The sequence below is a fragment of the Bombina bombina genome, chromosome 1, assembly GCF_027579735.1.
Source record: "Bombina bombina isolate aBomBom1 chromosome 1, aBomBom1.pri, whole genome shotgun sequence".
In the NCBI taxonomy this organism is placed as follows: Eukaryota; Metazoa; Chordata; class Amphibia; order Anura; family Bombinatoridae; genus Bombina; species Bombina bombina.
Window position 1 is genome coordinate 1271819779 of NC_069499.1, and position 24319 is coordinate 1271844097.

Here is a 24319-nt window from a genome sequence, read left to right on the forward strand (position 1 = left end):
CAGAAACAGACACATAAGCATCCTCTGATGCATCATATACCACAGCAACAGACACAGTAGCATCCTCTGATGCATCATATACCACAGCAACAGACACAGAAGCATCCTCTGATGCATCATATATCACAGCAACAGACACAGCAGCATCCTCTGATGCATCATATACCACAGCAACAGACACAGCAGCATTCTCTGATGCATCATATACCACAGCAACAGACAAAGCAGCATCCTCCAATGCATCATATGCCAGAGCAACAGACACATCAGCATCCTCTGATGCATCATATACCACAGCAACAGACACAGCAGAATCCTCTGATGCATCATATACCACAGCAACAGACACAGCAGAATCCTCTGATGCATCATATACCACAGCAACAGACACAGCAGCATCCTCTGATGCATCATATACCCCAGCAACAGACACAGCAGCATCCTCTGATGCATCATATACCACAGCAACAGACACAGCAGCATCCTCTGATGCATCATATACCACAGAAACAGACACATCAGCATCCTCTGATGCATCATATACCACAGCAACAGACACAGCAGCATCCTCTGATGCATCATATACCACAGCAACAGACACAGCAGCATCCTCTGATGCATCATATACCAGAGCAACAGACACAGCAGCATCATATACCACAGAAACAGACACAGCAGCACCCTCCGATGCATCATATACCACAGCAACAGACAAAGCAGCACCCTCTGATGCATCATATACCACAGAAACAGACACATCAGCACCCTCTGATGCATCATATACCACCGCAACAGACACAGAAGCATCCTCTGATGCATCATATATCACAGCAACAGACACAGCAGCATCCTCCGATGCATCATATACCACAGCAACAGACACAGCAGCATCCTCTGATGCATCATATACCACCGCAACAGACACAGAAGCATCCTCTGATGCATCATATATCACAGCAACAGACACAGCAGCATCATATACCACAGCAACAGACACAGCAGCATCCTCTGATGCATCATATACCACAGAAACAGACACAGCAGCATCCTCTGATGCATCATATACCAGAGCAACAGACACAGCAGCATCCTCTGATGCATCATATACCAGAGCAACAGACACAGCAGCATCCTCTGATGCATCATATACCAGAGCAACAGACACAGCAGCATCCTCTGATGCATCATATACCAGAGCAACAGACACAGCAGCATCCTCTGATGCATCATATACCACAGCAACAGACACAGTAGCATCCTCTGATGCATCATATACCACAGCAACAGACACATAAGCATCCTCTGATTCATCATATACCACAGCAACAGACACAGCAGCATCCTCTGATGCATCATATACCACCGCAACAGACACAGAAGCATCCTCTGATGCATCATATATCACAGCAACAGACACAGAAGCATCCTCTGATGCATCATATATCACAGCAACAGACACATAAGCATCCTCTGATGCATCATATACCACAGCAACAGACACAGCAGCATCCTCTGATGCATCATATACCACAGCAACAGACACAGCAGCATTCTCTGATGCATCATATACCAGAGCAACAGACACATAAGCATCCTCTGATTCATCATATACCACCGCAAGAGACACAGCAGCATCCTCCGATGCATCATATACCACAGCAACAGACACAGCAGCATCCTCTGATGCATCATATACCACAGCAACAGACACAGAAGCATCCTCTGATGCATCATATACCAGAGCAACAGACACAGCAGCATCCTCTGATGCATCATATACCACAGCAACAGACACAGAAGCATCCTCTGATGCATCATATACCACAGCAACAGACACATCAGCATTCTCCGATGCATCATATACCACAGCAACAGACACATCAGCATCCTCCGATGCATCATATACCACAGCAACAGACACATCAGCATCCTCCGATGCATCATATACCACAGCAACAGACACAGCAGCATCCTCCGATGCATCATATACCACAGCAACAGACACAGCAGCATCCTCCGATGCATCATATACCACAGCAACAGACAAAGCAGCATCCTCCAATGCATCATATACCAGAGCAACAGACATAGCAGCATCCTCTGATGCATCATATACCACAGAAACAGACACATCAGCACCCTCTGATGCATCATATACCACAGCAACAGACACAGAAGCATCCTCTGATGCATCATATACCACAGAAACAGACACATCAGCACCCTCTGATGCATCATATACCACAGCAACAGACACATCAGCATCCTCTGATGCATCATATACCACAGAAACAGACACATCAGCATCCTCTGATGCATCATATACCACAGAAACAGACACATCAGCACCCTCTGATGCATCATATACCACAGCAACAGACACATCAGCATCCTCTGATGCATCATATACCACAGAAACAGACACATCAGCACCCTCCGATGCATCATATACCACAGAAACAGATACAGCACCCTCTAATGCATAATATACCACAACAACAGGGGTGAAGCATCCTCTGGGGCACCGTTTCCAATGCAGCATCAACCACCACTGCCACCAATAACACCCACTGCCACCACCACTAATGTATGGGCCACTTTGCCACCAGGGACATATGTATAGGCCAGGAACACCAACTCAGTCACAACAACAGATGCAGTCAACTCATTCTCTAACAGCTTATGTGTGTGAAACACCACCCCAGCAGTACATTCCCACTGTACCTGCAGTAACAGTTGATGTGCAGTCACGGCAGGAGAGACTTATCCTTCAGATTTATAGTCAGATTCACCTATCCCGACTCAAACAGCAACAAGCTTTCAGAAGATAGCAGAATCTCCTCCTTCAGTTATCCTCTTGAACCCCTTTAGCATGTAAGCCTACGCACCTAGCTGCTTTGTAGATCACTTTCATGAGAGATGATTTACAGTGAAACTCTTGGCAGGGCCCTCTATCCCTTTGTCTCTCATAGCTGTCACCTTGCATATTGGACCCATGTCTTTAGCGCTGCGGAATATGTTGGCGCTCTACAAATAACTGATAATAATAATATCCAGCTAGATATCTTTAATGCCACTCTTGTCCGCCTTACAGAGGCTATTGAAAGGCATGTTGGTAGGCCTGAAACACTATCCTCACTCAGGGCTAGATTTATGAAGCCCCTACGGCAGCCCTAGGGCAGCAAGTCCTCACTAGAACTTGCTCGCCGTGATTTATCAAGCAGCGGCCACAAGCCCGCTGCTTCCCTAAGCTGTTCGCCACATCTAAACTGGCGAAATTCAATCTCCTCGGTCGAGTCCAACCAAGGAGATTGACAGCTCCTGCCCGCGCGTGATTGGCTGTGCGCGGGCAGGGGGTGGGATTGCAATGCCAAATACCTGTGGGCAATTTCGCCCCGCCACAGGCGAGCTGAGGCGTACAGGGGCGCGTATACGCGCCCCTGTACGCCTCAGCTATAATAAATCTAGCCCTCAGTGTTGCTTCAGCTGTCATCTCACTGCAGGCAACAGAGTGTAGGGTTGTGCCCTCCCAAGAATCAGTTAGGCCTAGCACAAGAAGCCACGCATCCTCCCCACGTACCTCTCCTTCCAGGGCCATGTCATGACGCAGGCATTATTTTTTTAATCAAAAAACACAAAACAATTGTTTGAAACCAAACATTAAACTACTCCATAACTTTTTTTTGTCACATGATGTCAATTAATATGCATGTCTACACTTACTCTACTATTATATGTTTCCTTATGTTAACAATATCATCCCATATAAGAACACTGGAGAATACACATATGAAATTCATATTTCATATATAGCATTTGTCAACTTACATATGCAAATAATGTTATGACTAATAATCTTAAAGCAAATTTTGATTGCTGATTTATAACAAGCTTATAATGGTTATCAAGTTTTATATAAATTAACAAATCTTTTCATTATGACTGTTGCTATGCCCATAACTTGCATTAATGCTGTTATTCATGTGTCTAATAACCGTTTGTAGAAGTATACCTAGCATGAATAACACATTAATTATTTTCTTATTAATTAAATAATTAATTATTAAGTGCATTTCAATATATTTAAAAGGACAGTCTGCTCCAATTTTGTTATTTTTAAAAAGATAGATAATGCCTTTACTACACATTCCCCAGCATTGCACAACCAACATTGTTATATCAGCATACTTTATAACCTTTAGCATTCACAATTTCTGCCTGTCTCTTAGCCACTACAGACCGCCTCTTATCTCACAGCATTTTTATAGCTTTTCAAAGCAAGACACTGCTAGTTCATGTGTGCCATATAGATAACATTGTGCTCACTCCTGTGGAATTATTTATGAGTCAGCACTGTGGCTAAAATGCAAGTCTGTAAATAGCACTGAGATAAGGGGGCAGTATGCAGAGGCTTAGATACAAGGTAATCACAGAGGTAAAAATTATATTAATATTACCATGTTGGTTGTGCAAAACTGGGGAATGGGTAATAAAGGGATTATCTCTTTTAAAACAATAACATTTTTGGTGTAGACTGTCCCTTTAAGGAATTATGTGTCAATTTAATATATTGCAGATTGAAATGCACAGGAATGCTTTTATCTAGGGCTGGGTGTCACGGATCGGAGTGGTCCCTCACTACAAAGTAACTTGAGCAGTCTGTCCCTTTAAGCACTGTGATGTCTATTAAACATATCTTATAAATTGTTTTATATAGAGATTGTTCCTGGCAGATTGCTTCTCTTTCTGTATGTCTTTATATAGAGATAACGCATGACATCATTTGAACAAACACGTGCTTTCTCTGGGACTAATCATGTACAATACATTTTGTGAATATCTAACTCCCTCCATGTTAAAGATGAGACTTCACAATTTTGGAAGTTATTATTTGTTTTTAAGAAGCAATAATAATAATAATAATAATAATAATCTGTTTTTCTAAAAGAGCAGAAGCTATAACATTTCTTTAGAAAGCTGACGTTAAAGGGGCATTAAACTAAAACATTTGTACCAACAAAGGACCAGATTATGAGTACAGCGAAAATGTTTGCTCGTATTACAAGTTGAAAATAAACGCGTTTGCTTGAGCACAATCGCGGTTCCGCAACTTCAGAGCTCTGGTTAACTGTTTCATAAAATTAAAAAGTATTAGTTACTTGTTCTTTATTGGCCTAAGTAAGATAAACAACATTCAGATGGGTTTTCAAGGGGTGAAACCCCCTATTTGTTTAGCAACATGACAGTAATAAATATAATAATACATTTATTTTGCATACAAATCTTTTAAAATGCAGTGATTAATTTCTGATGCATAATAAAACAAATTACATTAATGTCCATTTAACCACAAGGAATTCAGCAGATCTTTTTGCTTATTTATTTAATGGAAATAATTATTTGTATTCACTTAGGATATATCTAAAACAACACAAGAAAGGCAGCTATCAACAGAAAACAAAAACATTTGAAAGGAATACAAACTAGGGTATATTTTATTAATAATACTTTATACATGGGCTGTCATTGCAATATGTATGTGTATAATTGTTTGATAGCACAACTTCAGATCCATGTAGTTAGTACCTATCCTTGTGCATCTAAACGGACCCCTTCCCTCACTACTAATTATGCACCTAGAAGGTGGAAAACCCAAAGTAAGTACATAATTGTGATATTGTGTACTCTGAGTACATCTCATTGATATTACTTGCCTAAAGCCATTTTAAAAGTGTGTGTACAAGGTATTGCAAATAACTGCTCCCAGCTGAAACAGAATTACACTAATAATCAGTTCCATAAATCAGGATAACTGTCCCTGCAGGAGGAGTTAATCTCTGAAGAGATAAGTAGAGACCATAAATGTATGAGGAACAGCTTGCAAATATGTGATGTTATAAATTTATGTAAAGTTAAAGCAAAAAAACAAGCAATTACTTTTAGATTTATGGCATTTCCGTGAGTAATTCATTTTTATATTTTTAAACATTGTATCATATATAAGAAACCTTTTACAAGTAGTAGACAGTAGATAGTAACGGTATTTCTACAGGAACATTGGCTCAGATAATCAGACAATGGGGCCGAATTATCATTGTGCGTGCAGACATGATCCGCTGTAGTGAATCATGTGCGCTGCACATCGATAAATGCCGACAGCATACGCTGTCTGCATTTATCATTGCACAAGCATTTCTCGTGAAATGCTTGTGCAATACTGAACCCTGTCAATCGGCCACTAGCAGGGGGTTTCAATCAACCCGATCATATCCGATCGTGCTGATTGCTGTCTGCTGCCTCAGAGGTGGCCGGACGAGTTAAGGAGTAGCGGTTTTAAGACCGGTGCTTCTTAACTCCTGTTTCCAGCGACCCTAAAGGCTCGCGTGGAAACAGCTGCATATAGCTGCATTCGGGGGTTGATAAATCAGCCCCAATGTATTATTTTGAGCATCATCAACAAGGATTTAAAATGATTCCTCAAAACTAATGTGACAAAAAAAATATATATTATTAGGACCTTACATGAAATAACATTTAAAAAAAATTAGTTAAAGGGACATGAAATCCAAAATATTCTTTCACGATTCAGATGGAGAATACAATTTTAAACAACTTTTCAATTTACTTCTATCTGCTTTGCTTCATTTTCTTAATATCCTTTGTTGAAGAAACAGCAATGCACATGGGTGAGCCAATAGCATGAGACGCATATGTGCCACCACCAATCAGCAGTCACGCTATCCTGATGAGCGTTAAATGCGATTGCACTCTAGTGGTCGCAATAAGTTTCAGCTTGTAATACAAACGTTCTTTAATGCAGTGTTTCTCAACCACGGCCCTCAAATACCCCCAGCAGTCCAGGTTTTCATTATAGCTGAACTAGAGCACAGGTGAAATAATCAGCTGATTAGTAACCATGGTTACTAACCTTCTCTCACCCATCAGCTGATTATTTTACCTGTGCTCTAGTTCAGCTATAATAAAAACCTGGACCGTTGGGGGTACTTCAGGACCGCGGTTGAAAATTGTCCTATCACGCTCACGCTATTAATAGAGCTCAACTCGTAATCTGGCCCATATTTGTTAGAGATATATGGGGGAACATTGAAGGAAGGATATATATAACTAGTATATATGCAGACAGGCACTCAAGGCATTCAAGAGCTGTTCTCTTCCTTTGGTATTGTTTGGACTGTCATGTCATCACAATTTTATTGTCAAGAAGAGACAAACCAAGAGTTGCCAATACGATTAAAACAATTGACTGTCAATTAGCCTTGGGTCAAGTTAAGCAAAGCACTGGAAGTCCGCACCAAGGATTAACTTGCAAGTCTAGCGATTCAGTAAGGCAGATAGAGGTCTAGAGTTCAGAGTGAAGCTAATTTGAACAATATTCTAATATTTATTTTTGTATTCAGCCCACTGAACAAAGTTTCATATATCATTACCATCTGGATAGCAAATGTGCCCTCTGCATGAAATGTTAATTTTGAACCTTATTATATGCTTTGTTTGGGTTTGCAAGAATGGCAATGTAACTTGTGTAAATCAAGATAGCACTCTATACTGAAAGCTTTTTGCACTGGAGGTAAAAGATTTTCAGCATTCTGTGAGTTTTATTTACATTTTTTTGAAAGAGATTGGAACAAGGATTACTTTTTTTTTGTTTCTTTGCTTTTAATTGTGGAACACAGTACTATTTTTACCCTTTGGGTTCCTGTCATTTTTATACTTTGACACCTCTGGAAATAGTCTACAGCAATGCAAGTGAATTTGAAAAATATGCTAATCTTATTTGTCTTATTATTTAGAGTATGTGTTATTTGCATTTTTTTACCCTAACTCTCTTTGGGCCTAAAGTTCTGTGCTATGGGACATTGTACTTTAAAATATGTTACTTTTTAAAGTGTTCCCAATGATCTATTTTACCCACAAGAGTTTATTAAATTGTTTACAAATAGCTAATTTACATTTTTTTTGGCATTGGAAATAGCTGTTTTTGCCTGCTGTATTCCCACCTATACGGAAACATTTTATATTTAAACCCACATTCCTTCTCTTGCTATATTTATTTAAAAAACAGGAATGTAAATCTTAGCAGCCAGCCCATTTTAGGTTCAGCACCATGGATAGCGCTTGCCTACTGGTGGCTCACATTTAGCCACCAATAAGCAAGCATAACCCAGGTTCTCAACCAAAAATGGGCCGGCTACTATGCATCACATTCCTGCTTTTTAAATCTAGATAGCAAGAGAACGAAGAAAAATTGATAATAGGAGTAAATTAAAAAGTTGCTTAAAATCACATGCTCTATCTGAATCATGAAAGAAAATAATTGGGTTTAATGTCCCTTTAAGTACTAGTTATAGAAAATATGTGTAAACAGAAAGAAAAGGTTAAGATAATGAAGCCATAGGTAAAGTTGCTGCAAAAGTGTTGTTTTTTTCTATTCTGCCACAGCTTCATTTAGGGCAAATATCTGATTTCCAGAAATAAAGCAGCACCATGGCCTGTCTTGGCATTCCCACAGCCTGGAAAGTTTTGTATAAATGCTGGGTGGTATGTTGCAGTAAAAGTATGTGATAGGCCAAGGAGGTGGCGAACTGTATATTCATCTGTCCTTTTATATAAAGCTCTTGTTCCAACAAAGGGACCAATCATACTGTACTTCTTCATTGATCATTACCTTCTGAGACAATTTCTATAGCAACCCCTATGTATGGCTGCTTTTCTCATTACACGATATAGGTAGCTTGTCACCTTCTAGTGATGAAGCTTAGCAGTACACTCCCTATCATCTTACATTTTACTTTCTATATATTTTGCTGCCTAGTAAATCTAATTAGATGCTGTACTGTAGAGACATCTCATGTACTTTCATTATTTATTTTATCTCTTTTCATTTAATCATTCTCTGAAAATTAAGTTTTTTCCCCTTCCTCAGCGAGACAGCAGTGCCTTCTGATAAGTTCAGAACCCTCCAACATGCTGTGCACTCATTGCTTGATCAGTGCAGGAGTTTATTCCTATGTGTCCCTAACTGATGACAGCAACTGCGATAATATAAACAACACTAAAGTTTTCTGGGGTTGTGTCGCTGGACTGCAAAACGGAGAACATTTTTTAAACTTTAAATCTCAGTTTTCATTATAAATTGTTTTATGCATTTATATTGTATGCAGATATTTTGAAATGCAGTGCTTATTTAATTTCTGATATATACTATGCAAATATAAAAGGTTTGAAGTCCCTTTAAGTAGATATACTTTTGTGTGCTGGTAATATTGAGCACACGTATAAGTGATGACATAACTACATGCAAGTGGAACTACAAATCAGGGAGCATCAAATTATCCTGTGCTTAGTGGCGCCAACAGTCTAAATCCAGCAATAAAGAACTCATTGATAGAACCATCATAGATCATCACCCTCTTCCTCTAAACACCTCACTAATCAAATCCTCATAAAACATGACTTGGCCATGGGACCATTTTTTCACTGCCATTCCTCCCTTTCCATTTCCACCTCCACATATATCATTATTCTTTACTGGTCAACCATCCTCCCTTTATGAACCAGTAATGAGATTATCACCTTGTACATTTAGTAAGAAATCATTACATTCTCATAGGTTCAACCCCGACTGCACTCCCTTCTTCATAAGCAAACTAATTGACAATTAATAATTTGCTCATCACACAACACTCAAAGATTTGGTCACTCATCTCTCACAGATCCCATCATCCCAGAACAACATTAAAGGGACACTCAATCAAAATTAAAATGTCAAATGTGTTTTAATAATAAGCCCTACAAAACTTTTTGAGCAGAAGCTGAATAATCTTACTTGTGTCTTGTTTGCACCTTTTGTTGTAGCTCATATAGCAGTACTATTCTTCATTCCAGATCTAGCTAAAGTGTTAATGTATCATACTAATAGGCGATAGAATGTAAACAACATCATTTTAATGGATTTTAGGTAAAATAAGAAAAAGGTCTAATTTGTATTAAATCTGTATTTCCGGTGCGTCATTACACTTCTGCTACAGAGCTGAACTTAACTGGCGATTGGCAGCTATGTATTCAAATACTGCTCATGATTGGCTCACAGGCCTGTGTTCAACTTAAAGGGACTCTCAAGCCAAAAATAAACTTTGATGATTCATATACAGCAAGCAATTTTAAACAACTTTCCAATTTACTTTCCTTAGCAAAATGTGCACAGTCTTTTTATATTTACACTTTTTGAGTCACCAGCACCTACTGAGCATGTGCAAGAATTCACAGAATATATGTATATGCATTTGTGATTGGCTGGTGGCTGTCACATGGTACAGGAGGAGTGGAAATAGACAAAACGTTGAAATCTGTCTGAAAAAAAATCTACTTCTCCTTTGAAGTTCAGACTAAGTGATATTACATTGTCTTGTTACGGTGCAGTTGTTGATTATGCAAATCTACTGTATTTACTGGTCCTACATATTTGGTCTTGTTTGCGGTTTCCAATCAGAGGCCAGATGTAAATCTGCTCCTGCACTGGTCTAAACAATCACTGTGTATCAATAGCAGGGTCAGTAAAACAGTAGTATATATACTGCAGGATGTAACCTAGCCTCTCTGTAAGGAGTAGAAAATGCAAGGTCTGCAGGCATATTAAAATAATGATACTTGTTTCATACCTTTTTATATAAGCCAAGTTAACAATAATTTGGAAGTTAGACTACTATATAATACTTATTTTCTCACAGAAATGAACAAACAGCACTCAATGATTTGTGAATATATTATTTATTTTATCACAGACAACTACAGTAAATAATTATGTCCTATGCCATATGACATCCCTAATAACAGAATTAATTCATACTTGCTAATTGCTTTGGTTTAGGATTATATATAAATTGTTATTATTTTACTACAGGTAGATTGATCCATTTGTTAAGTGCTGATGCTTGATTGTCAGCTGTCAATTCAGTCAAATAATTAGATCAGCTTTGTACCTCTGAAATGTTATGTTAGTACAAAATCTGTCTTATTTCTCTCCTTTTGTCTAGATCTGCATTGAGATGAACAACTTGTTTAATATAAAATCTAGACTTCATTTCTGTGCAGACAAAGAATGATGGAAGGATAGTATATAATTGTAAAGCTAATAAAAGTCATGGTGCAATGAAAGTGTCAGTAATCATCAGTGAGCATTCCTCTAATGAGGTTCCACTTTATTACCACGCACTGTCAGTGTTTCTGGTTTAGTGTTGGTGCTGAATCTCATCTTACTTTCTTCAGTTATATACTTACACTGTGGCGGTTCTTTGAAAACCCTCTATATATTAAAGGGACACTGAACCCACATTTTTTTTCTTTCATGATTCAGATAGAGTATGCAATTTTAAGCAACTTTCAAATTTACTCCTATTATCAAATTTTCTTTATTCTCTTGCTATCTTTATTTGAAAAGCAAAAGTGTAAGTTTAGAAGCCAGCCCATTTTTGGTTCACAACCTGGGTTGTCCTTGCTGATTGGACAGCAAAATTGTCTGGCTCCTTTGCTTAGATGCCTTTTTTTTCAAATAAAGACAACTAAAGAAGGAAGAAAAAATGTTAATAGGAGTAAATTAGAAAGCTGCTTAAAATTGCATGCTCTATCTAACTCACAAAAGAAAAAATTGGGTTTAGTGTCCCTTTAAGTTCTAGAACCGCCACTACATAATATAATTGTAGTTGTTGATGTTTATTTACAATGAAATGTATAATTTCAACAAACTCTGTAGAGTAGAGTTGGGACGTCAGTTCAAGTCTGCATTCTCTTGCTTAAAGGGATAGTCTAGTCAAAATTAAACTTTCATGATTCAGATACAGCATGCAATTTTAAAGCAACTTTCTAATTTACTCCTATTATCAATTTTTCTTTGTTCTCTTGGTATCTTTATTTGAAAGTAATCTTAGGAGCCAGCCCATTTTTGGTTCAACACCTGGGCGGGCTTGCTTATTGGTGGCTACATTTAGACACCAATCAGAAAGTGCTACCCAGGTTCTGAACCAAACATGGACTGGCTCCTATGCTTACATTCTTGTTTATTCAAATAAAGATACCAAGAGAACAAATAAATATTGATAATAGGAGTAAATTAGAAAATTGCTTAAAATTGCATGCTCTATCTGAATCATGAAAGTTAAAAAAAATTTGCTGACGTTAAGCAGTAGATCATTCTAATCTGCCCATACAATTACTTTTGTATGTTTTAGTAAAAATATTCCCAGCAGGTTTAAGTAAAACATTTACCATTTCCTAAATAATATTTGCCACTAACACTCTACAGTTACTGTAGTTTTTTTCTTTTAGGCACAAAATAACATTAATGTGTGTTTAAAGGATATCTAGCATCTATATAGATAAAAAATGCAAGATTCCTGGGTTATCTTTGACTTTTTTGTGCATTCTACATTCAAGTGGGATCACAGATGCCAGAGCTTCTACTTGAATGGACATACTATACATTTATTTATGTGTCTTCTTTTACCGCTGTGGCTCGTGATGTCTTGAAAAGTAAAGGCAATAAGGACCCAAAGACCTCCCTGATGTGATTATGCAACCAGAGAAAGAATCTAGGCAAGCGTTATGCGCTAAGCCAGCAGATTGATACATATTTTTAAAGCTTACAACAAAAACAAGATTGTGGAAGGCTAGAATATGGAAAATGACTCACAGCAACAGTGAGACGGAATCTGCCATGAGATATTCAGTGTGTCGGGTTACCGGTTAAATCCAAGAATGCTGTGGTTTCATGGCAAGGATTAAACCCTGCTAACATCATGTCTTTGAGGGGAGCCTGGCCAGAGGAATGGATCATATGCGGTTCCTGCAGAGCTCTGCTTCTACTTTAGAAAAACAAGGGCAAGCAGTTTTCCTTGGAGTGCATTGAAGCGGATGCCACTTCTGCAGCAACTACAGCCAAAAAAACAGTCTGCATGCATCCTGGCAGGCAAAGATCACTTTATTTTTAGGTTAGATTTTCACTTGGGGACTGTAGAGCTAATTTATGCACAAAGTCAACTTGTTGTGCAATTTGGAACAATTGAATTGTCATATTCTATGTGGTGTTGTCAGTGCACTTAGCCATGTGTTTGGTTAAATAAACCCAGTCTATTAGTGCTGTAGTGCATAAGCTCTTTCACAAGTAGCAGATTTGTAATCAGAAAACAAGTGCCTGACATTCTAGAATCTATTTCTTCTTGAATAGCTTTTATATTATCTTGGTCAAGAGTGTGAGTTTTTTTCCCTTATAGTGGGATAATTTATGAATGGAGCACTATTTTGCGCTCTTTCGTGCTTTAACTTTGCTGGATGGAGGCTTTTTGCATGCATCGTACTTCTGTTACAAGTTGAAAGAAAAAGTTTTCACTAGAGCAAAAACCTGATGAACTTCAGATATTGTAACCGCATTAATATAAGCTTGCATAGACTTTAATGGAGCACAAAAACTACAAAAGAAATCCTAACACCCATACTCACGTGCTATCCTGATCGCGTTTACTCAGATGCGCTAAACCTGACATGAATTGTGAATATTTCACATTCCAATGTTTTTCACAATATATTCTATTTATTCCTAAATAAATATTTCCATATATATCTGATGATTTTTTATTACAATATATATATATTTTATATATGAATATTGCTTAAAGGAACACTGAACCCAAATTTTTTCTTTCACGATTCAGATAGAGCATGCAATTTTAAGCAACTTTCTAATTTACTCCTATTATTAATTTTTCTTCATTCTCTTGCTTTCTTAATTTGAAAAATAAGGCATCTAAGCTATTTTTTTTGGTTTAGAACCATGGAAAGCACTTGTTTATTGGTGGGTGAATTTATCCACCAATCAGCAAGAACAACCCAGTTTTTTCACCAAAAATGGGTCAGCATCAAAACTTACATTCTTGCATTTCAAATAAAGATACCAAGAGAATGAAGACAATTTGATAATAGGAGTAAATTAGCCAATAGGATTGAACTTCAATCCTATTGGCTGATCCAATCAGCCAATAAAATTGAGCTTGATCCAATCAGCCAATAGAATGCCAGCTCAATCCTATTGACTGATTGCATCAGCCAACAGGATTTTTTCTACCTTAATTCCGATTGGCTGATAGAATTCTATCAGGCAATCGGAATCTAAGGGACGCCATCTTGGATGACGTAACTTAAAGTGATATTCATTACGAAGAAGACCTCGTTTGAAGAGGATGCTCTGCGTCGGATGTCTTGAAGATGGACCCGCTCCGCGCCGGAAGGATGAAGATAGAAGATGCCGTCTGGATGAAGACTTCTGCCCGTCTGGAGGACCACTTCTGCCGGCTTTGTTGAGGACATCTTACCGCTTGGATGAAGACTTCGGGGGTTAGTGTTAGGATTTTTTTTAAGGGTGTATTGGGTGGGATTATTTTTTAGATTAGGGACTTTGGACCGCAATAGAGCTAAATGCCCTTTTAAGGGCAATGCCCATCCAAATGCCCTTTTCAGGGCAATGGGGAGCTTAGTTTTTTTAGTTAGTATTTTATTTGGGGGGTTGGTTGTGTGGGTGGTAGGTTTTACTGTTGGGGGGGTTGTATTTTTTTTTACAGGTAAAAGAGTTGATTTCTTTGGGGCAATGCCCCACAAAAAGCCCTTTTAAGGGCTATTTGTAGTTTAGTTTAGGCTAGGGGTTTTTTTTTATTTGGGGGGGGCTTTTTTCATTTTTATAGGGCTATTAGATTAGGTGCAATTAGTTTAAATATCTTGTAATTTGTTTTTTATTTTCTGTAATTTAGTGTTGTTGTTTTTTTGTGATTTAGCTAATTTAATTTAATTTATTTAATTGTATTTAATTTAGGGAATTGATTTAATTATAGTGTAGTGTTAGGTGTTATTGTAACTTAGCTTAGGTTTTATTTTACAGGTAAATTTGTATTTATTTTAGCTAGGTAGTTATTAAATAGTTAATAACTATTTAATAACTATTCTACCTAGTTAAAATAAATACAAACTTGCCTGTAAAATAAAAATAAACCCTAAGCTAGCTGCAATGTAACTATTAGTTATATTGTACCTAGCTTAGGGTTTATTTTACAGGTAAGTATTTAGTTTTAAATAGGAATAATTTAGTTAATGATAGTAATTTTATTTAGATTTATTTAAATTATATTTAAGTTAGGGGCTGTTAGGGTTAGACTTAGATTTAGGGGTTAATAAATATAATATAGTGGCGGCGACGTTGGGGCGGCAGATTAGGGGTTAATAAGTGTAGGTAGGTTGCGGCGACATTGGGGCGGCAGATTAGGGGTTAATAAATATAATGTAGGTGTCGGCGATGTTGGGGGTAGCAGATTAGGGGTTAATAAATATAATGTAGGTGTCGGCGATGTTGGGGGTAGGTAGCAGATTAGGGGTTAATAAGTATAATGTAGATGACGGCGGTGTCCAGAGCGGCAGATTAGGGGTTAATAAATATAATGCAGGTGTCGGCAATGTCGGGGTGGCAGATTAGGGGTTAATAAGTGTAAGGTTAGGGGTGTTTAGACTCAGGGTTCATGTTAGGGTTTTGCTTTTTGGCAGGTGTTAGACTTTTTCTCAGCCGGCTCTCCCCATTGATGTCTATGGATAAATCGTGCATGAGCACGTACAACCAGCTCACCGCTGACTTAAGCAGCGCTGGTATTGAAGTGCGGTAAGTAGCTCAATTTTGCTCTATGCTCACTTCTTGCCTTTTAACGCCGGGTTTGTAAAAGCTTGAAATACCAGCGCTGTAGGTAAGTGAGCGGTGAGACAAAACTGCTCGTTAGCACCGAATAGCTCCTAACGCAAAACTCGTAATCTGGCCGAATATTTGCTATTCATCCCAAACATAAAAAATTCTATAAAACACCTTTACTAATTACAAGATCGTTATTTTCTTCATTCTGATTTAGAATATATATATTTTTTTTTAAATCTTATCGTTGGGTGCAGTAAACACCTTAAGATATTAAAATAAATTATTTAGATATTTTTAGTTATCCGTAGTAAAACACTTTTGCAGTATGCTTTCAATATTTATTTTACCCCTTTTCATGTAGCTCGGCAGATTGTGGATTTTCTAATTCTCTGAGGCACATTCTGCTATTTAGCTGTCCCTGAATTTCTTTAACTGATAACAGCTACAAAACAATGCACTTTATACAATATTATGACCATGGCTATTCCTGTTTGTCTGCATGCTGAACCCTAGAGGCTAAATAAGACAAGTACTGAGTGAAGTTTGGCCATTGAAAATCAATTGCAGCAAACAAGACATGCATTTGTTTAAAAAACATTTTTTTTAGAATTGGCTGATACTGTATGTTATTCTATTGCAACACGACAAAAATGTAATTACAAAGTGTTTACTGTCCTTATAAGCAACAATTTATCTGCAACAATTTAGTTTAATGGTGACATTTCATAAAGTAGCACTTTCATTTGTTTGCACTGTCATGTAGTCAGAAACAGTTAAACATTATACAGAATAAAAATAATTTATTTGTTGATACAACAAAAACCAAAAATTTGCTTTTGATTGGATACTTTATAAATTATTGAAAACAAACAAGGAAAACAATGTTAGTTCATTTTGTCTGTTTTTTCAATTAATCGATTTCTAAATTACCTTAATCTCTATTATGAGTGCCTTGTAGTTGTATATATTGTAATTAAAGACATTTTAATGATTTCTTTATGTAGTTGTAGATGTTAAATTTCACTTCCATATTATTACACAATACTCTTTATCAAAAGTACAGTGAAACAACAATAGCATTATTTAGTTTTTCTAGCAAATCAGTTTATCATTACCTTTATTTGTAATGTGCCAACAGATTCTGGAGAGATATTATAGAGCCCTACTACCTAGAGAGCTTACAACCTAAAGGATGCTGTTTTACCAGTAACTATCAGAGGTACAAAACAGAGTGTAAATACAAAATAATTTCTGTGTGAGAGGATTAGTTGTTTCAGTTAGGGTAACTAAACATATTTAGGGACAAATTACGAGTGGAGAGCAAAATATCGCTTAAGTGAGCGAAATATTTGCACTCCACTCAGTAATACCAGTGCACGCAAATGTGCACTGGTATTACAAGTTAGGTGCAGGGAAGCTTTGCGCTTCCATAGACTCCAATGGGAGCCTCATTTTCATATCGTGAGACACATCATGAGAACCTAGCATGGCAAAGGGGGTGAGTTGTTCAGCAATGGGCAGCAAAGTTTAAATATACTGTATATGTAAATGAATATATACATATATATTTATGTGCTAATATTTTGTAGTTATTCTTTATTATTTGTTTTGATCTGAATGATAAAAATACCAGCCCTGTTGGTAAAATACCAGCCGGGTAGTAATTTTAAGTGGAAGAGATACAATAAAGTTGTGTCACTGTCATGTCCTTGTAAATTGTAAAACGGGCATTGACTTTATATTAATCCAAGTACTGTTTCTAGAGGAAATCAACTGTATTGTTCATTTTTGTTTCAATATGGTATTTATTAATTCTCATGATAATATGAAGCCCTATAGGAATACATGAAGGAGAGATCTGTTAGGCTAAAGGGCTAAAGTACGCTTTACTTGTCAATACGTGTTTTTTTTTCTTAAGAACTACAACAATTGAGACTATTTTCTTACATATCTGAGGTCATCTGTGTATAAAACTGTATATATCTGTCTAGGCCAAGGGTGCATTCAATTCAGTTGAGGAATCCATACTTAAGTTGCAAAAGTGGTAACTGAGAACGTATGTGTATTCATTACGTTATGGTGTATTGAGTTTAAAGTAACAGCAATTCTCAGAACTAAGGTTTTTGGATGGTAAATAATGAACCCAAGTGAAACATGTTTTTTATTTTGACTTATGAGAGAAACTGAATTCCTTCCTGAATGAAAAAAAATATTTCTGTGTGGATCAAATTCTTACCTTTGCTATGTTAATTGTTATAATCGTGGGTTTTAGAGAATCCCTATAATCAAAATTATTGTGGCATTGCTGTATGACTGTGATTTGGAAATCCTTGGAGTCCCTTCTAATAAATCTCTTTCCTATCCTTAGGATTAGAAAAGACAGATGAAGCTGCACGCTGGATCTGTGTGGTACAACCAACCTGGAGTTTCCATTCAAGCCCAGTTAGGTCTGTAAATGAATTCTGATATGTCCTCCATTTAATGTTTTCCTGTGTCTGCTCCTAGCTGCAGGGTTTTTTAAATATTATTGCTGAGGATTGTAACGAGCTGTCTTTTTTTTAAAATAAATATATATTTATAAACGCACAAATATGCTGGTTCTCCCAATCAATAACAAGTTAGTAAAACTAGGAACTTTAGGTAAAGATAAAAAATAAAACACTGGTATAATAAAGTTTATTTATGGCTCTCAAAACAACAAAACATTTTGAAAAGTATAATTTATCCCCTTGTAGGTACTAAAAAAAACTCCTGCCTACTCCAAAGTGTTATCTTTATTTTTTTGCCTTTTCTTAAGGCTACTACTGTACAACCAGCTGGTGATTGGGGGAGAGCAAGAGGTGGAGTCATGATTAGACCTCAAATCTAACACCATGGCTCCTGTCAGCTATATTATCACATCAGACCTTAGATCCGACCAGGAAAATAACTAACCCTGATTAGGCCCAGGACAAAGGCTGCAATTTCAACAGGGTCCTTTTTGGCTGTTTGTAACCAGGAGAAGCTGAACTGGGAAGATGAACTGCTTGTCTGCGATTATGAGTTATTCTTCCCCCTTGTTCATTTCAAACCAGAAGATATGCACTTCCGCAACACTCCAGTAGAAATATCAGGGATATATTTTTGTTCTATACAGTCACACCATGGTATTTGCAGAGGCACATCCATATACTTTCATTACAATGTGAGCCCTATTTTGCAGGGAGTGCACAGAGTGGCAGGGCATGATGCAGGTGGAAGGCCCCCCTTTAGTGAACCCAATACTGGTTACAAGGCCAGATAGGCCCCTAGAATTTCAGTTCCGGTCTTGATTGGGACTTCAGAGACCCCTGTATTTACATCCCTTGTTTAGTTATATATTCATGATAAACTGCAGATGAAACTCATAGCTCTGAAGCACGTCAGTTATATACCCTCCATATACTGCAGATCAGACCTAAATTCATGAAGCCACTGTTAATTATACATGAAGCCCCTCAATTATATGATCACTCCATATTTCATATTAGATCCATGGCCCTCATGCTTCTGCCAGCTATATGCCCACAGCAAAGACCTTAGTCAAATAATTCAGAGAAAGACGTTTTTGACAATAGAAGTCAACTGAAAGTTTTGTAAAATGATAAGCTCTCTTTGAACCATGAAAGTTTAATTTATGATGTTTTAATATACCCATAAGTAGAAGTATTATGGCTTTTATGATTTATGTATAATAACAATCATATTGCATAGCACTAAGCACTAATATAGAAAGTATAACAAAGACAAGCCATGATCACTATATATTCCTTTGTGCCTCTTGATACAATGTTACATATGTTTTTTCAGAAATTTTCAAGATGATGTATTGTTTTCTGGCAATCCCCACCTCTTGGCTTTGTTCATTTATATTCAATCATGTAAAGAGCGGCTGAATGTTTTACTTCTACAAAATGTCTTATTTCTGGTGTATCTTTGTGTTCTCTGCCAATAATCTAATTGATGATGATTCATCATTCTTTAACGGTATGTGGCTGCAGTTATCCCAATATACATCTGAAGACAACAATATGACCAAAGCATATTTTGGAAAACATTTTTATTTAAGCAGTTATTGTAACCATCTATGACTGTTGTTGGAATAGAAATATACTGGACAAGTTCTCACTAATAAATCTCTCAATGTTCTCCCATGCCTAAATCCCAACCCTGGTTTCTGTTTGTAAATATTGACTAGAATGATGTATTGACAGGTCTTTATTACTTCACTGAACCAAGTGTTGTCAGTAATTACACAATTGATTGATTTCAGTTTTTGCTTATTAAAGGTTAGTTAGTCTGGTCAACTGCTGAACTCTATTCATAGGCTGCCCGCTCCACAGATGGCTACACGTCTCATCTATTTGTGGTTGAGTGAGATCAGTGTTAGTATTTCCAAATACTGGGCATATGGAAGTGATTTAATAGAATGCATCTGATGAATACTTTGAGAGTAAAATATAGTATTTTTATACATTGTGCTCAGTCTGCTGTGAGCCTTAAAAATCACCTAATCCAAATAATGAATAAATAGTGAATCTATAATAGAAGTAAGTATGTAGGGTATTTTTAATATAAAGATTAAAGATATAAATGTCACCCTTTCTTTGTTAAAAGTGTAAGTACATTATTTAGAAATCAGAAACAATCTTAAAACTTAACTTTTTCTAATTTGAAATATGTAATTCTGAATTTTAGAGTAATTCAAACTTAGTAGAAAAGGTCAACAATTCAATGAAAAACTTAAAAGGTTCATGTCATATCTTCAAGGTATGATACATTAGTGTGGGGTCCACCAAGGGCTTGACTGTCTCCAGATTATTTAACATGTATAGCAATACAAAAGTATTACTTAAATATATAAATATAACTCAAAGTTTAAAGAAATTGATCAAAAAAGCTTAACAATGGTTATAAAATACATAACCCATGTTAACTAATCAGCTTCTTAATTCCAGTCCTCAGGACCCTCAACAGGCCAGATTGTTATGATATATCTTTTAGAACACGTGAAATAAAAAGCTCATCAGTAACTTGGTTACTAACCTGTTCTCATTCACCAGCTGATTATTTCACCTGTGCTCTAGTTCATATATTAAGTGGTCTCTCCCAATGTTCCTTTCTTTTTTCAGATGGCAATTTGTTTCATACAACTATTTTAGCAGTCATCTTAAATGAGGGCAAAACCCTTGCATATATATTACAATAAATAGATTATAGAGTTACAATAAAATTATACTATTGGTGTACCAAACATGAAAATATCCTTAGCCCTTAGCATACAAAATTAACTAGGGATACTATAGAAGTACTTAAAGGGAGAGTCTAGTTAAAATTAAACTTCCATGATTCAGGAAGGGCATGACATTTTAAACAACTTTCCAATTATTTTTTATCATCAAAATTGCTTTGTTCTCTTGATATTTTTTCATGAAAGCTAAACCTAGGTAGGCTAATTTCTAAGACCTTGAAGGCTGTCTCTTATGTCAGTTCATTTTGTCACGTTTTTCACAGCTAGACAGTGCTAGTCCATGTGTGTCGTATAGATAACATTGTGCTCACTCCTGTGGAGTCAGGACTGATTGGCTAAAATGCAAGTCTATCAAAAGATCTGAAATAAGGGGGCAGTCTGCAGAGGCTTAGATTCAAGGTAATCCTAGAGGTAAAAAGTATATGCAAAACTGGGGAATGGGTAATACATTGATTATCTATCTTTTCAAACAATACAGATATTTTTGTATGTTTTGTAGGTATATATATATAAGGTAAAGAGTAAAGCAGAACTCCACACTTACAAATGCTAAAGACAAAAGACAGCCCTTCTGTTACTGTTTACACTTAGGGGTATATTTATGTAAGTGCGAGCAGACATGATACGATATAGCATATCATGTCCGCTGCACATTGATAAATGCCGACAGCGTAATGCTGGTTCAATGCCGCCCCCTGCAGATTCGTTAGAAAGGAGAGTCAATCAACCCGATCGTATTCGATCGGGTTGATTTCTGTCTGCGGCCTCAGAGCAGGCGGACAAGTTATGGAGCAGCAGTCGTTAGACCGCTGCTTCATAACTTCTGTTTCCAGGGAGCCAAGGGGCATCAAGCTCCATACCGAGCTTAAAGGGACACTGAACTTAAATTATTTTTTGTGAATCAGATAGAGCATGCAATTTTTAAGCAACTTTCTCATTTACTCCTATTATCAATTTTTCTTCGTTCAATTGCTATGTTTATTTGAAAAAGAAGGCATCTAAGCTTTTTTGGTTCAGTACTCTGGACAGCACTTTTTTATTGGTGGATGAATTTATCCACCAATCAGCAAGGACAACCCAGGTTGTTCACCAAAAATGTGCCGGCATCTAAACTTACATTCTTGCATTTCAAATAAAGATACCAAGAGACTGAAGAAAATTTGATAATAAGAGTAAATTAGAAAGTTGCTTAAAATGTCATGCTCTATCTGAATCACGAAAGAAAAAATTTGGGTTCAGTGTCCCTTTAATAAATCGGCCCCTTAACCCCTTAACGACCGAGGACGTGCAGGGTACGTCCTCAAAAAAAAGGCAGTTAACGCCTGAGGACGTACCTTGCACGTCCTCGGTGTGGAAAGCAGCTGGAAGCGATCCTGCTCGCTTCCAGCTGCTTTCCGGTTATTGCAGTGATGCCTCGATATCGAGGCATTCTGCAATAACCATTTTTAGCCATCCGGTGCAGAGAGAGCCACTCTGTGGCCCTCTCTGTACCGGACATTAACGGCTAAGTTCGTTGGTGGGTGGGAGCCGGTGTGGGAGGTGGGTGGCGGCCATCGATGGCCTTTGTGATGCGGAGGGGGGCGGGATCGGGGGCGGGGACGACCGGGGGGGACGCGCATGGACGCGCGCACGTGCACGGGGAGGCCGGGCGGACGCGTGCACTGGGAGGGAGCGGGTGGGAACCACTACGCTACAGAAATTTTTTAGTTAGAAGTGGGGATCAAAGGGGTAATTATATTTATTTGGTGATCGGTTTGGCTGGTGGGGTATTGGACTGTGGGGGGGGAAGCTACACTACAGAAACAAATAAAAAAAAAATAATAAAAAAAAACATTTTTATTTGCAAACTGGGTACTGGCAGACAGCTGCCAGTACCCAAGATGGCCCCAATAAGGCAGAGGGGGAGGGTTAGGGAGCTATTTTGGGGGGATCAGGGAGGTTGGGGGCTAAGGGGGGACCCTACATAGCAGCATATGTAAATATGCTAAAAAATTTTTTTTTTTTTTTTTTTTTTTAATACCTTTTATTTTAGTACTGGCAGACTTTCTGCCAGTACTTAAGATGGCGGGGACAATTGTGGGGTGGGGGAGGGAAGAGAGCGGTTTGGGAGGGATCAGGGGGTGGGATGTGTCAGGTGGGAGTCTGATCTCTACACTAAAGCTAAAATTAACCCTGCAAGCTCCCTACATGCTCCCTAATTAACCCATTCACTGCTGGGCATAATACACGTGTGGTGCGCAGTGGCATTTAGCGGCCTTCTAATTACCAAAAAGCAAAGCCAAAGCCATATATGTCTGCTATTTATGAACAAAGGGGATCCCAGAGAAGCATTTACAACCATGTATTCCATAATTTCATGAGTTGTTTGTAAATAATTTCAGTGAGAAACCTAAAGTTTGTGAAAAAATTTGTGAAAAAGTAAAAAAAAATTTTTATTTGATCGCATTCGGCAGTGAAATGGTGGCATGAAATATACCAAAATGGGCCTAGATCAATACTTTGGGATGTCTTCTAAAAAAAAATATATACATGTCAATGGATATTCAGAGATTCCTGAAAGATATTAGTGTCCCAATGTAACTAGCACTAATTTTGAAAAAAAGTGGTTTGGAAATGGCAAAGTGCTACTTGTATTTATGGCCCTATAACTTGCAAAAAAAGCAAAGAACATGTAAACATTGGGTATTTCTAAAATTTAGAAACTATTTAGCATGGGTGTTTATTGGTGGTTGTAGATGTGTAACAGATTTTGGGGGTCAAAGTTAGAAAAAGTGTGTTTTTTTCCATTTTTTCCTCATATTTTATAATATTTTTTATAGTAAATTATAAGATATGATGAAAATAATGGTATATTTTGAAAGTCCATTTAATGGCGAGAAAAACGGTATATAATATGTGTGGGTACAGTAAATGAGTAAGAGGAAAATTACAGCTAAACACAAACACCGCTAAAATTTAAAAATAGCCTTGGTCTCAAACGGACAGAAAATGGAAAAGTGCTGTGGTCATTAAGGGTTTAAAGTGATACTAAACCCAATTTTTTCTTTCATGATTTAGATAGAGCATGCAATTTTAAGCAACTTTCTAATGTACTCCTATTATCAATTTTTCTTTGTTCTCTTGGTATCTTTATTTGAAAAGCAGAAATGTAAGCTTTGGAGCTGGGCCCTTTTTTGTTTCAGCACCCTGGGTAGTGCTTGCTGATTGGTAGCTACATTTAGCCACCAATCAACAAGAGCTACCTATGTGCTGAACCAAAAATGGTCTGACACCAAAGCTTACATTTCTGTATCCCTTTAATACAATATAATCAT

At 37.3% G+C, this 24319-nt stretch overlaps 1 protein-coding gene across 1 annotated transcript in view; it reads left to right on the top strand.

Annotated features, from left to right (window-relative positions):
• Positions 1–24319, top strand: part of ZNF469 (zinc finger protein 469) — a 912094-nt gene that overhangs the window by 528815 nt on the left and 358960 nt on the right. Inside the window, exon 3 of the mRNA XM_053701256.1 lies at positions 18105–18183. The gene's annotated coding sequence lies outside the window, so the exon portion shown is untranslated. The remainder of the gene's footprint in view (positions 1–18104; positions 18184–24319) is intronic.